This window comes from Chiloscyllium plagiosum, chromosome 3, assembly GCF_004010195.1.
Source record: "Chiloscyllium plagiosum isolate BGI_BamShark_2017 chromosome 3, ASM401019v2, whole genome shotgun sequence".
Taxonomy (NCBI): Eukaryota; Metazoa; Chordata; class Chondrichthyes; order Orectolobiformes; family Hemiscylliidae; genus Chiloscyllium; species Chiloscyllium plagiosum.
This window is the reverse complement of record NC_057712.1, coordinates 130,002,637-130,014,793: the sequence shown is the minus strand read 5'-3', so window position 1 is coordinate 130,014,793 and position 12,157 is coordinate 130,002,637. Positions and strand designations below refer to the sequence as shown.

Sequence of the window (12,157 nt, the reverse complement as noted above, 5' to 3'; positions counted from 1 at the left end):
GGCGGGTTCTTTACATAGAGAGTTGTGAGAGCATGGAATGCGTTGCTAGCAGCAGTTGTGGAAGCGAGGTCATTGGGGGCATTTAAGAGACTCCTGGACATGCATATGGTCACAGAAATTTGAGGGTGCATACATGAGGATCAGTGGTCGGCACAACATCGTGGGCTGAAGGGCCTGTTCTGTGCGGCCCAGTCTCTGGATTCATTTAAGAAAGAGTTGGATAGAGCTCTCAAGGATAGTGGAATCAAGGGTTATGGAGATAAGGCAGGAACAGGATACTGATTAAGGATGATCAGCCATGATCATATTGAATGGTGGTGCAGGCTCGAAGGGCAGAATGGCCTACTCTTGTACCTATTGTCTATTGTATATGGATTTCAGTAAGGCGTTCGATAAAGTTTCCCCACGGTAGGCTATTGTACATAATACAGAGGCAAGGGATTGAGGGTGATGTGGCGGTTTGGATCAGAAGTTGGCTAGCTGAAAGAAGACAGAGGGTAATGGTTGATGGGAAATATTCATGCTGGAGTTCAGTTACTAGTGGTATTCCGCAGGAATCTGTTTTGGGGCCACTGCTGTTTGTCATTTTTTATAAATGACCTCGATGAGGGCATAGAAAGATGGGTTAGTAAATTTGCGGATAACACTAAGGTTGGTGGAGTTGTGGATAGTGCTGAAGGATGTTGCAGGTTACAGAGGGATATAGAAAAGCTGCAGAGCTGGGCTGAGCGGTTGCAAATGGAGTTTAATGCGGAAAAGTGTGAGGTGAACCACTTTGGAATGAGCAACAGGAATAAAGAGCACTGGGCTAATGGTAAGATTCTTGTAGTGTAGATGAGCAGAGAGACCTCTGTGTCCATGTACATAGATGTTTGAAAGTTGCCACTCAGGTTGACAGGGTTGTTAAGAAGGCATATGGTATGTCAGCTTTTATTGGTAGAAGGATTGAGTTTTGGAGCCATGAGGTCATGCCGAAGCTGTACTAAACTCTGGTGCGGCCGCATTTGGAGTATTGCATACAGTTCTAATCACCACATTATAGGAAGGATGTGGAAGCTTTGGAAAGGATTCAGATGGGGTTTACTACGATGTTGCCTGGTATGAAGGGAAGGTCTTATGAGGAAAGGCTGAGGGACTTGAGGAGAAAAGAAAGGTTGAGAGGTGACTTAGGAGAAACATATCAGATAATCAGAGCCTTAGATAGGGTGGACAGTGAGAGCCTTTTTACTTGGACGGTGATGGCTAGCACAAGGGGACATAGCTTTAAATTGAGGAGTGATAAATATAGGACAGATGTCAGAGACAGTTTCTTTACTTAGAGAGTAGTAGGGGTGTGGAATGCACTGTCTCCAACAGTGACAGACCCGCCAACTTTAAGGGCATTTAAATGGTCATTGGATAAACATACGGATGAAAGTGGAATAGTCTAGGACAGATGGGCTTCAGATTAGTTCCACAGGAACAACATAGAGGACTGAAGGGCCTGTACTGCGCTGTAATGTTCTATGTTCTATTTCTTTTCTTGACCCATCACCACATCATTTGGAGTTGCACAACTGACTTTTTTGTCATTCAATCACTCCTGTCTTAACACTTACCCACTCATCTGCTTAGATTTGATTTGTTACAGTTGCAACTTTTCCTGGTTTTTGTGTTCTGTCATTAATCTGAAACGTTAACTTTGTTCCTCTTTCCACTGAAGCTGCAAGACCTCCTGATTTTCTCCAGCACGTTTCTGCTTTTGTTTCAGATTTCTAGACAGTTTTTTATTTTTATTTGAATATTTTCTGTCTTGCTTCATGTGAGAAAGAGTCAGGCGAAGTCAGACCTGGTAGGGGCTGTAATTGCAGTTTCCTGAATAGTACCAATAATAGTTGGACTTGGTCATATCATATCAGATTGCATACACCAAGACAAGCTTTATTAGAAACAAAAACAGAAGTTGCTGGAAAAGCTCAGCAGGTCTGGCAGAACTGATGGTAGCTCAGAAAATGTTGGTTTATATGCAGAAGACAGAGTTGGGGGGTGGAGGTGAGGAGTAAGTGATAGGTAGGGTTAAAGCCCAAAGAGAAGAATAGTTGGACAGACTATTTATTAGACTGGATTCATCACACCAGAATAATAAATGTAGACATGGACACAAAAGCCTTTTTAACAAGCACACTGATTTTTCAATGAAATTCACTCAGTAAGTGGGATTATATTAGTCTGGGCTATTCTGATGCAGAACCTTGCAATTAAAACTTTTATGTTGTAGCCTATATAAATTAGCATGAGTAACAAAAGGGAATTTAGATAAAAGGATGGCGGTCACAACAAATTGAATTGTTAATTATCTAGGATATGCCAAAACAAATTATTTTAAAGTAATAAGTTGAAACATTTTATTAATAATTGTAATAAGAATACATTTGATCATCGCAAAATTGAAAAAAAACTTTAAATATTTGACTCATTGCCAGATTCCTTTTCCATTAGGCTCAAGCCTTTAACAAAATTAAAATAAAACTGATGTGCAGGCAAGAAATATTTAGAGCCCCATCAATGTTTCGATTGGTGAGTGACCGAGCCAATGTTAATGAGTCAAAACAAACCATGGCAAAAATATGTGTCTGTGTGGGTATGAGGTGTAGAGGCAGAGATTTAATTCCCTCCCCTATCCTGCCGCCCCAGTTCTGCTTACCTAACGTGGCTCATCAGGGTTTGGCATTCCACACTAGCAACTTTATTTCAGTTGGAGCAGTGGCAGGTGTATTGCTACTGTGCCACAATGAGCCCAGGGAGGGGGAAAATCAGCTGATGTTCCTCTGATCCAATACCTGCAACCAGGAAATCTATGTGTGCATAACTGTAGCAGGATTGGATTTAGCAAACTGCTTTAGGTGGTTAAATATCTTACGAATAACGATTTAATAAAGTCATATTAAATTCAATCCATCTGCACAATTTAATTGAAATTATATCATTCTTTCCTAGATATTAAACAAACATAGACCATTTTTAGTTTTAGTATCTTAATGACAAAATTGTGCTATATTATGCATTTGTGTTTAAAAATCAATTCTAATGCAAAAACAGCTCAATATGGGTGGTATTGATATTATAACAGGGAAAGACAAGGTAGATAAAGTCAAAATATTTCGCTGGTTGGGGATTCTAAAACTAGGGGGCACACTCAAATGTAGGACCAGACCATTCAAAAGAGATGTTAGAAAGCACTTCTACACACAAGGGATGGTAGAAATTTGGAACTCTTTTCCACAAAGAGCAGTTGATATTAGATTAGTTGTTAATTTAAATTTGAGATAGATGGTTTTTTTTTGTTAAGCAAAGGCATTAAGTGATATAGGCCAAAGGTATATACCACAAATCAGCCATGCTTTCACTGAATGACATAACCGGCTGAAGGGACCGAATGGTCTATTTCTGTTCCTATGTTTCTATGCTGAAATGTATAGTTTATATGGAGTAGAACGATAACATTTTTATCCTTATGTTTATTAATCTCTGAAATTTCTCTGGGATTACATTTCTGCTTCTGACTCTGGTCACCGGTGCATCCCACAGGTCAGTGCGTTCAGTTGACTAATCTCAATTTCTTTAAACCGTTCACCCCCCTCTCTTCCTATAAATCCTCAAATCATGCCTCCGACCGAATTTTTCGCCACCTGCTCTATTATGACTTGGTGCCAATTGTTTTTTTGTTCTGGGACTACTATAAAAAAGGTTTTTTTTTGTATTAATTCCCAAATAGTTGGGCAGAGTTTAGGAGGAAAAAGGATCACGTAAGGCTGATTCACGTACTAGAAGCTGTTCTGTGACTTTGGCTGTAATATTCCAACGACAGAAAATGATGCGCAAGATTGATACTTAGCCAGTTTGAGTCTTCATTGTATCAGCAACTTTCTTCTGAGTTTTCACCACTGAAAGTAATTGACTGAGACATGACCTTGTAGTAACACTTAAAAATGTCGACTGAAATAGAAAATATACATCTAGAACAAATTAAACCACCGCAGCGAGATGGATGCAAAAGTTGGATAACGGAACAGGAAAGTCAGATATTTCTGGATAGTCAACAAAGATGAGTGAAATGACCTGCCTAGCTCTTGTCAAAGCTGAAAATGTGTTGCTGGAAAAGTGCAGCCGGTCAGGCAGCATCCAAGGAGCAGGAGAATCGACGTTTCGGGCATGAGCTCTTCTTCAGGAATGAGGAAGGTGTGCCAAGCAGGCGAAGATAAAAGGTAGGGAGGAGGGTCTTGGGGGAGGGGCATTGGAAGGATAGGTGGAAGGAGGTGAAGGTGATAGGCTGGAGTGGGGAGTGGGGGTGGAGAGATCAGGAAGAAGATTGCAGGTTAGGAAGGTGGTGCTGAGTTCGAGGGTTGGGACTGAGACAAGGTGGGGGGAGGGGAAATGAGGAAACTGCAGAAATCTGAGTTCATCCCTTGTGGTTGGAAGGTTCCTAGGCAGAAGATGAGGCGCTGTTCCTCCAGCCGTCGTATTGCTATGGTCCGGCGATGCAGGAGTCCAAGGACCTGTATGTCCTTGGTGGAGTGGGAGGGGGAGTTGAAGTGTTGAACCACGGGGTGGTTGGGTTGGCTAGTGCGGGTGTCCCAGAGGTGTTCTCTGAAACGGTCCGCTCTTGTCAAAGTTTGGACTGTGCTTTGAAAACATGCAACTTGTGTTAGTGCGTGTCGACAGCAGTTACATTTGCAGGCTACACAGTCTTGCGGAACACTTGCTGCTGTTTTCTAAGAGGTTATTTAATATTGGCGTGTACCAATTAAAATTGCTTCACACGGCCAAGGTGACCATAGCCCTTGAATGAAAAAACAAAGTGCTGGAAAAATTCTTCAGAGTCGTTTGTGCTGGACTCGAAACAATGAGTGGTGCTGGAAGAGCACAGCAGTTCAGGCAGCATCCAAAATCGGCAAAAGCCCTTCATCAGGAATAAAAGGGCTACCAGACCTGCTAAGCTTCTCCAACACCACCTTCGTATTTCAAATTCCAGCAACCTGAGGGCTTTGCTTTTGTAACATGACTTAAGAGGTTCCGTTTTCAGCTATTACACGGATTAGCACACCCTCCAAGCCAACATTTTAACGCGACTGAACCCCAGAGGGGGGAGAAACATTTATTTTTTTTTTAAAATCGACAGATAACTCAAATAGAGTGAACACTTTTCGCTTTTGGAGGAGCAGTTTCAAAGTGTGTGTGTGGGGTGGGGGGAGCTGTGTCGATTTTCATCAAGCTCACCGGAATGCTTGCTGCCGATTTGGAATACTTCCTTAAAAACAAAATAGAAAAACACAAGCTTGCAATTGGAATGACAAAATAAAAACGGAGGTACTTGCACGTGGAAGACCCCGACGAGGATGGGATTCGAACCCACGCGTGCAGAGCACAATGGATTAGCAGTCCATCGCCTTAACCACTCGGCCACCTCGTCCCACAGCAATGAGCCGGCGGCCGATTCCTCCTGCAGCGAATAACCGAGCCGCTGGCCGTCCGTGCAATCCTTTCGGTATCTGGTCCAGGGGCCTCAGGGCTCTGACAGCAACACTATCCCGACATTTAGGTCAGGCAGTGCGGGTTCAAATCCCACCGACGCCGATGTGGACTAACGTCGCCGAGCAGGTCCGCAGGCACCTCCCACTCCGGTTATTTATTTATGGCTGATCGATTGATTTGATTTATTTATTTCTATACATTTCAAAGCGGGCCTGCAACGAAGGGCAGCCCTGTTACCCCGGCTTGAAGCAGCAAGTGCAAGGTCGTCTCGATTCCGAATGAAACAAAAGTTGCTCGAGCACCCTGAACTGGGTAACGGTAACGGACAAGGAAGGGGACCTTCCTCACGTGGAAGCTTCTGGATGGTGACGGGCTACCCCGGCACGCGGGGGGGGGCGGGGCATGGGGCGGGAAAGGTGTGGGCATGGGGGCGGGTCAGATCGGGTGGAGGTAGGGCAGGGGAGGGGTCACGGTGACTGGGGCGGAGCTGGTGGACGGAGAGGCTGGCCTCCAGCTGCAGACTTCAAGCTCCCATTGGCTACATGGCCTGCCGGTTGCTGCCATACAATTAATCCAGGTCGCTGTCACTCACTTCGGAAGGCGCATCATCATCATCATCATCATCATCTTCTTCAAGTTCGGTTGTCGCATCGACGCGAGAAGGTGAGATGAGTTGAGCAGTCACATCAAAACCAGGATTGGTCAAAAGTCGCCCGACAAGGGAAGATCTCGCTTGCCATTGGTGGACATTGCGGTCAATCAAAGTGTGGGGGCGGGGTATTGAGGAATTCGGCGATGGAGGGGGCAGGACTTGGGACGAGGGCGGTCCTTTGGCGCCCGCCGTCGTTGCCATCGACCAATCGAAACCCAACAGCGGCACGAACGGCTGCTTCGAGTGGATAAGGAAGCCGTCAGTCATGGGTAACCCCGCCTCCCCCCACGTTCTTGTTTGGTGAGAGGGGTTGGTCGCTGCCAGCGAGGGTGACTTGAGTGAAACGTCAACACGAAGGTTGAGTGGCGGGCGGCGGCGGCGGCGGCACTGTCTTGGTGGCCGTTGTCCTGCACCGCCTACTATCTCGATGGTGTCGGCGGCGGGTGGCGTGGAGGAGGAGGCGGGGGGGTAGCTGAAGGGGGCGGCTGTGCGCCCGGACCGTTGAATTGTTGGTGTAAACACAAATCTCACTCACAAGATTGAAGAAGAAAGAGAGACTTGAGAGAAACTGTGTGTGACTGAGAATCTCAGCGACCATTCCCTCCTCAGGTATGTCTCTGGGAGAAACACTTGCAGCTCTGCAACTTTTCCGTTCACATCATCTGAAGGAAAGGGGCGATGAAAGTTCTGCCTGTCGGTGGCCTTTGCGCCCAGTTACTGATCTGTACAGATTTCAAACCAGGCCTTGAATGAAGGAATTGCAATTGAGGGTTTTCTTTAAAAAAAAACTTAGCAAACTATAGATCGTCCCTACATCGTGCTGTGTGTTAACTTAATGAAACCAGGCTGCACGTTCCTGCATCAAGTTTCAATGTTTCCAACATTAACTATGAATGAAGCACAGATTTTGTTGCTATGGGACCAATATGGAAACAGCTCGAAGTGTTGGGGTCCAAGTGAACCGATCTTAGCTGTTCATTCTCCACATTTGTCACGACAGTTCACGTTTTGTAAGCAATGAGGTTTGAAGTAAAGCAGTACGATGTCAGCCACGAACTTTAAAATGTAATTCTTGATTCGTGCAGTGCAATTTATAGGACACTTTGGCTTTTAAAATAGCATTTCACCAGATCAGAGGTTAAAAATGATTGTCAACGCTACAGATGTCCATCTGAATGGATGCAGTTTTTGTGGCAAGGTCAGATAAATATTGCTTAGAAGAAATTCGGCTTACCCGTTATAGTGATATTGTTGTGTATCATAGTAATGTAGATCAGGAGAAAGCCATTAGTCTATATAACTTATTGTTCCAAACCTCGCTTGGAGTTAATGCTTGAAAATGCATTTTATCTCATTTTCGAAATGAATGTCAGCATGTAGCATTAAATGTGTTTAATTGCAGAGTAAGATTCTGGCTATTGAGTTCCAAGTATCAGCATTTCTTGCTGCATTACCACCACATTTTAAGTTCCCACACTCGACATCCTATCGTGCTTCCGAGTCAGTCTTGTATAATAGGCAGGGGTTCAGATTGTTCAAAATCATCACGTGTAAGATCCTTGTAGATAGCGTAGATTAGAGGATGAGTTATCCCGTAGTTTTAAAGTGGAATCTAAACCACCATTCTGAGATTTGAGGCATCATTTAAATTGCTGTATTGTTTCATCACCCTCTATACTGAGATTTTCATGAAGATGCACGCTTTGATTTTTTTTATTTCTCTTTAAATTAGTAAAATGTATCTGTCATGGCTATTGCAAATGGGCTCTTTATAAACAAAGCATTAACCTAGATTCAAAAATTCTGAGGATAATTTTAATTTTGTCACAATCTTTAACTCATTGTCAGTTAGTTTGGGATTGAACTTTTCATTCACCATGTGTCAGGAAGCAATAGTACCCAAGGAAATATGGAAGTCTAGAAAATTTCTATTATTAGAACTTCTGTCTGAAGAAGCCTCTGTAGGTTGATAGTTAAATTATACGATTTGTATGGGAAACATATGTTTAAGTTTTTAAAGAGTTCATGTCTGACAAATAATCAGCTCAGATTCTAAACTATTTTAAGAAAGTAGTTTGAAAGCAAATTATAGTAAGAGTCTTGTGTATCCTAAATGATACATAACATTGTGGTTTATATTTCCTGGGGCAGAGATGGGCGAATTGATACTTTTAGTTCCTAGTTTTAGTAATTGTGCTGGTTTGTGGTATGAAGATACCTTAGCTTTTTTTAATAGTAATTCAGTGGATTGGAAATATTATCTTTCTATTTATTTACTTGGGATAAGGAAGCTGAGAGTGTGGGAAGTTCCACCCTGAGTTCTTTATTATTGTTTGGCCAGGCTGCCTGGAGCCAGATTGAGAGAACATATAGTAATATACATCACTGAAGTAGGCCCTCAGTCATTCCTTATTTAGGAGAATTTGAAAAGATTCCTTAATCTATTCAAGCTAATGTCTAACTTTTATCTTGTTAAAAGACAAATGGCTTCTATATTTTTCAGAAATTTTCCTTGCATCCTGAATTGTAGCAATCTTTTTTCTTGAGTCTAACAACTTTTATGATCATAATGTTAAAGGAAACCATTCATATTCCAATAGCATCTTGAAAACCTTCTGGTCAGAATTAAAACAGGTGAAATTTGACTGTAGGAAACACATCCATAATGAATGAATTTCAACGTGTGATTTCCAATTATCTGACACTAACGATGTATAAACAACTAAACTTCTATCCAACACTTCAGTAACTCCAGCTTTTTCCTTCTGGCTCAGCTTTCTTGAAATTTTATCTGGGTGGTGTCTTGGTACGTTATGTAGAGTTACATGGCCTCTTTCTGTGCTGTAAATTCTTATTTGGTCCAACTGGTCTGTGAGAGAGTGTGTAGATTTCATGTGAATCTCCACCCACCTTTCATCTCACTGTACCATAATATCTTCTAATGCTTTATCCCTCATACGTACCTGGATTCCCCTTAAAGATATCGGTGCTGTTCACTTGAACCCATCAAGTTCCAAATTCTCATCACCGTCTGGGTAAAATCACTTCATTGTAAGAGATTACGCTAATAGCGTTAGGGACAAGGAGTAGAAGAAAGCTTGAAAACAGCAAAAACATTAACTGTGTGAATGGTCTGCTTTGGTTCTCTACATGATTGAGGCTTCACATTGATATCCATAGACTTGTGAAAAATGGTGGGGTATTAAACTGATTGGACACTTTCTAGATTAATAAAGGGAGAGGGAGCTTGTGATTTCTTGAAAAATAAGGTCAGTAGTTTAATGAATGTTCTGATCCACCTGCTAAGTACAAAAACTCAAATGTTTGGGAAAAAAATCAAGCAAATCTTTTGAAGAGATAAGAAATGGGGATTTTTTTTATTGCTCTAAATTGATGGAAAACCTGGGGCTCCTCTGCTGATTGTTATTTATCAATTCTTTCAGATCTTAATTTTCTATTTCAAAAGTCCAGGGAGTCAGAGGAAGAAAATCTCCAAAACTTGCTGTGAACCTGCAAGTCTCTCCCTCTCTCTTCCTGTTGAAGTAATTAGGAATTTGATAAACTTGCTATATCTCAGCATTTTAACAACCTTGTAAATCCTGAGAAGTTGAAGTGTGGCTCCTTACTAGAATTAGCAAATCCCGACAGTATGGAAGCAGACCTTTTGGCTCATCGAGTCCACACCCAGAGCATCCCACCCAGACGCACCCCATCCCTGTATCCCTGCATTTCCCATGGGTAATCCACCTAACCTACACATCAGTGGACACTATGGTCGATTTACCATGGCCAGTCCACCAAACCTGCACATCTCTGCACTGGGGAAGGAAGCCTTGCAGGGGATACGCATATTCCTCACAAAAGTGGGAACCAAACCTGGTTTCCTGGTGCTGTGCAGGAGCAGTACTAACCACTGAGCCAACATACTGCCCAAGTTTGATTTTTCTAAGTTTGATTGTTTGGAAAATCTTCTATTGGTCTTCATTCATCAGCAATCTGATTTCATCAAGAAAAAAACCTATGAGAATTTGAGAGATTCTCTCTTTGTCTTTCAGATCATTGGCCAGTAAAGTCCTTTCTCCTTTTACTCTTTTTTTTTCAAAATATCACCTCTGCAGAATCTTTGTTGTTTATAATGCTATGTATCTGTGTTTGTGGTGGGCTTAAAAGGGATTTTGTTCTAATTCTGGGTTGTATCTTAGATTTTAACCAGTTCTGTTACTGAGTTTTAGAAATGTGTTTTGTTTTATAATAGTTTACTTTTGAGTTCATTAAAAAGCCTGGTGAAAGTTTCCTTTATTCTGGATAGCAGTAAAGAAGGGAATCACTTGGCCATTTTAGTAATTGAATCAAAATGTTTGTATATTGGTGCGACTGGTGAAGTAGAGGGGCCACTGCAATCTTCCCATCGCAGTCATAAAAACATACAATGCAATCCTTTTACGTTGAAAACCCTACATGAATGTCATGGCATAATTCTTAGATATCTTGAATTGTGCATTGCTATCTTCTTTTACCTCTTTGGTTTAATTAGCCTTGATTGAAACTGGAAATTCAATGAGGGAAGAATGAGATTTCAATATCATTGTCTTCATTGATATCACTGAGTGTGTAATGAAATGTAAATCTGAATGTACAGTAAAGTGTTCTCATCAGAAGGTCATAGAAAATGTTAAACACAATATAGTGTTGTATGATAAACAGAGTTTTTGATTGGTTTTTATTTCCACCACAGCCAATACAAATCTGACCACAAAGTAAGAGATGCTTAGTGAACTAATAATAACTGTACTGCAAGCTGTCCCGTTTTAATTTCATCATCCTTGGTAGCTTAGCTTTTAAATGTAAACAAAATGTTTAATTTACAGACGACTTCTGTCTGTTCATTTTACTTTTGAGATGCCTATGAAAACTCCCCAGATACTGTACAAGTATACCGTAAATAACTTGAATTGTGAAGATTCTTTGCTGTTATTCGCACAGCAGCACATAAAGAATATTGTAATGGTGAGATTTAAAACTACTGCTGATTGGGTGAATATAGTTCTGATGAGAGGTTCAGGAACCAGGTGACTACAACCCTGTATGTGTATGTGGACCAATGTCCTTGTCTGTCATTGTGGAAACATCATTGCTCCCTGTGTTGAGTGAGCTCAGTCACCATATGTTTATACTTGGCCCGCAATGTTGGATGGCTATTAGTGATAATGTAATTGCCTACTTGATTATTGCATGGCCATAACCTGTAAAGAAGAGGAAGGGAAATCCACTGACAGTTGACTTTTCTGTCTCATTAAGCCAACAAATGGTGACTAACTTTTCTTCTACTTTTAAATGTCACCTTGTTTCTTCTTTCTCAAGAAAGAGCTTGAACTTAGAGTCACAGAGCTGTACAACAGAAACAGACCCTTCAATCCAACTCGTTCTTGTCAACTAGATATCCTGAATTAATCCAGTCCTATTTGCCAGTATTTCGCCGATAAGGCTCAAATCCTTCCTATTCATTACCCATCCAGATGCCTTTTAAATGTTGTAATTGTACCAGCATTCACCACTTCCTCCAGTAGCTCATTCCATACATGCAGCACCCTCTGTGTGAAAAAGTTGGCCCCTTAGATCCCTTTTAAATCTTTCCCCCCTTAGCTTAAAGCTGTGCCCTCTAGTTTTGGACTCTATGGCTCTCATGATTTTATAAACCTCTGTAAGGTCACCCCTCAGCCTTCGACAATCCAGGGAAAACAGCCCCAGCCTATTTAGCCTGTCTCAATAGCTCAAACCCTTCAACCCTGACAACATTCTTGTAAATCTTTCCTAAACCCTTTCAAGCTTCATAACATCTTTCCTATAGTAAGGAGACCAGGACTGAATGCAGTATTCCAAAAATTGCCTCCGCTATGTCCTGTACAGACACAACATAATGTACTAACTTTTATGCTAAATGCACTGACCAGTAAAGGAAAGTGTACCAATAAAGGTAAGCATACCAAATGCCCG

The 12,157-nt window shown here is 41.8% G+C and overlaps 1 protein-coding gene, 1 long non-coding RNA gene and 1 other non-coding gene across 8 annotated transcripts in view; 1 reads left to right on the top strand and 2 right to left on the bottom strand.

Annotated features, from left to right (window-relative positions):
• Positions 1–4,176, bottom strand: part of LOC122548539 — a 16,836-nt gene extending 12,660 nt beyond the window's left edge. For both annotated transcript variants that reach the window (XR_006311258.1, XR_006311259.1), the window contains exon 1: positions 2,684–4,176. This is a non-coding gene — a long non-coding RNA (uncharacterized LOC122548539). The remainder of the gene's footprint in view (positions 1–2,683) is intronic.
• Positions 4,177–5,367: 1,191 nt separating this feature from the next.
• trnas-gcu lies at positions 5,368–5,449 on the bottom strand. The gene has a single exon. It is a non-coding gene; the product is annotated as a tRNA-Ser (tRNA).
• Positions 5,450–6,621: 1,172 nt separating this feature from the next.
• Positions 6,622–12,157, top strand: part of disp1 (dispatched homolog 1 (Drosophila)) — a 366,584-nt gene continuing 361,048 nt past the window's right edge. For 4 of the 5 annotated variants that reach the window (XM_043687317.1, XM_043687322.1, XM_043687315.1 and 1 more), the window contains exon 1: positions 6,623–6,772. The gene's annotated coding sequence lies outside the window, so the exon portion shown is untranslated. Of the gene's footprint in view, positions 6,773–12,157 lie in introns of all 5 variants that reach the window. The other variant, XM_043687321.1, reaches the window with a different exon arrangement.